A 4,642-nucleotide genomic window follows, 5' to 3' on the forward strand; every position below is an offset into this window, starting at 1 on the left:
TTTCGATGTGCGAGCTGCTGGCTGCAATTGACGATGCGAAACGGAAAACAGCGCCCGGCCTGGACAAAATTCAGTATGAGGTTTACAAGAACCTCAGTACTGCTGCACTTCCTCAACTATTAGACACCATAAACAAAGTGTGGCTTGATGGTGTCGTACCCGAGAGCTGGAAAACCGCTGTCGTGATCCCTGTTCCCAAACCTGGGAAGCCTCCAACGGACCTCTCCAACTTGCGACCAATCTCCTTAACATCAACGCTTTGCAAGCTCGCAGGGAAAATGCTAGCCACACGACTTTCTTGGTGGCTTGAACAGCACGGTTTTTATCACCCTGCTCAAATTGGATTTCGTCCATACATAGGTACAGAGGACGGGTTGGCTGTCTTGGCCTCGGCAGTTCTGTCATCTACCCGCAGCCGCGATGTACGTACCATATTAGCAATGGATGTTGAAAAGGCATATGACAACATCAGTCATGCTGCAATCCTGAATGCCATTGACATGCTCCATCTCCCTCCGAGAGTACGCACTTTTGTCGCATCATTTTTGGACGGACGAAAATTTGCAATACGCCTCAGCGGTGACACTGTTGGTTCATTCGTTTCACTACGTGGCGTGCCCCAGGGATCAGTATTGTCTCCGACGTTATTCAATATTACTTTCATCCCATTGGCGTGGCGCTTACATGATATCCCTGAAATCAAGTTTTTGCAGTACGCAGATGATATCACGGTATGGAGCACTCACCATGATCTTCTCACTCAAGAGGCCGCCCTTCAGTCAGCATTAGACGTAACCTCTGATTACGCATCCTCCATTGGCCTTCAACTTTCTGTGTGTAAAACTTCATACACGTCAGTCGCCAACCGCTGGGGACGCCGTAAACTTGCCTCAAATCCAATTCGTCTCTCTCTATCAGGCACCCCAATACAAGAAAGTTCGAGCCTGAAAATTCTGGGCTTAACAATTCACCAATCAGGATCAGCGACTGCTTGGCTCTCTCAGGCAAAAAAGCAAGCACTTCAAACTATAAGTTTAATAAGAAGAATTGCACCTAAAACGGGTGGCGCTGGCTCGTCTGTTGCACGCCAGTTAGTGAGGGCGGTTCTGCAGCCCCGTATTGTTTATCAGGCCCAGTTCCAGCATCTTACAAGGGCACAAGGGGATCGCCTTGAAGCCGTAAATCGAGAAGCTATGAGGACCATAACATGCCTTCCACGAATCATACCGGTCGTAGCGTTACAGGAGAATGCGCAGCTCAACACCATCGATGAACTGGTGCAGCAGCGCCGAGATGCTCGCAGACTCAAAGCCACTTTGTCACATTCCACGCAAGCACTGAGGGCGTATGCAACGTCACACATTATTCTTCAGCCTCCTGCGCCAGTTCTCCCTCCCTGGAAATTTATAGTTAGGAGACAACAAGCCAACTGACATCCGCAGACCGACGTCTGCCAACTCTGCATCGTTGCTACGCCAGAGATTTGAAGAGCAAGATACTAACCTGCCTCAAGATTCCATAGTAGTGTACGTAGATGGAAGCCTGCAAGGCTGTGAAGCCAAAACGGCAATCCACTGTCCACGGAGACCTAGCCTGAATCAGACAACTACGTTTCAGCTTTCGGAACCACTTACATCTTTCTGCGTTGAGCTTGTGGCAGTTCAAGAGGCACTCTGCTCCGTGACATCTATAACCATGCTCCCTACAGCCCACATTGTCATCCGCACTGACGCACTTCAAGCAGTACGTCTGCTCCGACGTGTCAGCCGCTGCCCTAAAATTTGCCAGGACATCCACCAGCTTGCGGCGCGCATCCCACAGTCAATACACATTGAGTGGGTCCCACGGGATCTGCTGCCTTCCCAAAGTCAAGCTGATTTTGCAACCCGCCTCGTGAACCAAGACGCATCAATCCCACGGCTTCTCGAAGTCGACGACGCTACCCTCCTTTTGTCAAGAAAGGAGCACCTCCGGCGCCGCACACGTGCACTTATCCCTCCGTGTGCGATATCCCTTCCCCGCGGTCTCACCCGTGCAGAGGAGGTTGCGCTTAGGAGGATCCGGGTCGGTGTTGCCCTTACACCAGCAGTAACTAGGACGTGGTCATACTTCCAACACTTATATCCTCGCCCAGGATGCCCGATCTGTAACAACGAAGATGTCGAGGCCGACATCCACCACTTGCTGTGGGACTGCCCAGCACTCAAGCCAACACGAATCCGGCACCTGAGAATAGCTGGCCTTTCAGCAACCAATCCTGCCTCATACGTCGCTTGGACGCAGGGACCTCATCATCGCTCACTTCTGGACTTCATAAAATCAGCCAACCTTCTTCCATTCATTTAATCATTTATTCATCCCTCATCTCATAACCTACTGATGCCCTGAGGCAATAAATATCGACTTAAAAAAAAAAAAAAAACTCGTATACAGTGCTCAAGCTTCAGCACTTTTAACAGTCTGATTAATATTGTTACGTGGTGACAAGCAAAGAGGACAGCACAACATGGCGATAGGATGAAGGATGATTTAATGGTTGGCCTAGCGTGAGGGCTCCTCTCTCGCCACTGCCTATCTTTTTCGTAACACTTCCCGAGGCGTCCCGATCGGTTCGCTAGAAGTTGATGGTGACGTAACGGTGAAGATGTTCAAGGAAAGACAGGAGTGAATGACTTGCTTGCCACCACGATGTCTGATCCGCCTCCTCTGGAGCTGTTCAACCATCCGTCACCAGAGTCCATGGGACCGATGGCTCGAGGTCACGTCGGGCGGCTTGGGCGGGGGTTGCGTGTTCGTGTCCATCGGTTCCTTCGGGTCCTTCGTATCGGTTCTGGTTGGTCTGTCTGTTCTTCTTGTCTTCAGGTCCGGGCTGGGGGCTGAACGGTGGTAGTTGGTCGGGTCTGGGCTAGAATGGCTGGGGCGAAGCTGCGCTCGGCGATGTCCCATGGGCCCTCGGTCGATGGTCCCGACAGATGGCGTCGATGCTCCAAGGCGAGGATGGGGTGACGTACGCCGCACCTCCAACCAAATGTTGCGGGGCGGCAAGCCGACGAAGAAAGATGACAGAACATGACCGATGGCTCGAGGTCACGTCGGGCGGCTTGGGCAGGGGTTGCGTGTTCGTGTCCATCGGTTCCTTCGGGTCATTCGGATCTTTCAGGTCCTTCGTCTCGGTTCTGGTTGGTCTGTCTGCTCTTGTCTTCAAGTCCGGACTGGGGGCTGTGCGGTGGTAGTTGATCGGGTCTGGGCTGGAAGGGCTGGGGCGAAGCTGCTCGACGATGTCCCTGGGCCCTCGGTCGATGGTCCCGGCTTACAGATGGCGTCGATGCTCCAAGGCGAGCATGGGGATGACGCGCCCCGCACCTTCACCAAAATGTTACGTGGTACTGACAAGCAAAGAGGGCAGCACAACATGGCGATAGGGTGAAGGATGATTTAATGGTTGGCCTAGCGTGACGGCTCCTCTCGCGCCACTGCCTATCTTCTTCGTAACAATATTTTCAACAAACAGGTCAATGATGGAGCCTTATGCTTCTGCCACAAAGCCACGAAAAATAACTAAGTACCTAATGCCTTGAACTGCTTAATGCCACTATTTATGTGGCTGACACTACACGATGAGATCTAATGTCATTTAAATTTTGATGATAATGTAGCATTTATCATAAAGAAGTTGTAGAGAATATATAACACTTTTTTATTTGTTGAAATTGCTTTCAGTGTTAGGAAAATACCAAAATAAAGATATATTTTTTGGCAAATGGTGTTCATTCTTACGAAACAGATAAATGGCTATGTACAAGCAAACCGGTAGCCAACAAGGACAGCTTGTTGTTACATTTCGTTCATAGCAGTTAAATGCTGCAACAAAGTTGAAAGAAATTACTTATATAGATGCTGATTTAAACTAGGCATTATGAATATGTTCTTTTTAGTTAATAAAGGACTTTTTATAAGCAAAATGTATGCTAGCTGGCACAAATGCTAGGCACAAGAAAGCCTATTCCATCGTCGAACACAGGTCAAATGAGTTGTGAGCCCATTAGGTTGCGATTGGCATTAGGCCAAAAGCCAGTACTTTTCATATATTGCGTCATGTGACTGGTTAAGCATTAGGTACTTAATGTCATTTTTCGTGACCGTGAAGCAGGGCTAAAGAAACTCAAGGATTCTCATTGGTCTACTGCAGTGTTTCAAGATTAACAAATTTGCATTCTGCAAGTGTGTGTAGTTGCTATCTCAAAGACCCCATTCTTTGCTCTGGTTTCGCTGTAGTGGATATACAAGGCCTCATTTCCACTGCCTGGTACAGCTCTCAAACTCTTCTTTTGTTTGAGAAAAAGTGGAAAAATTATGCCATGGAGGCAAGACCGATTTTTTTTGTTTTATTTCAGTGCTCCTTATCTTTTTTGCTTAAACTGTGTCTTATATTGAATTGTTCAAAAGGGTATTTCTTCATGCATATAAAACCTAAATTTAAATAGAAAGGTTTATAGAGTTGTGCAGTACTGGTGAACAGTGTCTCAATTGAGTTCAGGATGGTTCTCAGAATTGTGCTAGTGTGGGTTTGATTCCGAGATGAGAAAAAAATGTTTGTTCAGTTTGGTCCACTTCTGGCCAAAAATACGGATTCAGATTCAGT

The sequence above is a fragment of the Amblyomma maculatum genome, chromosome 1, assembly GCF_055883805.1.
Source record: "Amblyomma maculatum isolate TAMU_Amacu chromosome 1, ASM5588380v1, whole genome shotgun sequence".
NCBI classification, from domain to species: Eukaryota; Metazoa; Arthropoda; class Arachnida; order Ixodida; family Ixodidae; genus Amblyomma; species Amblyomma maculatum.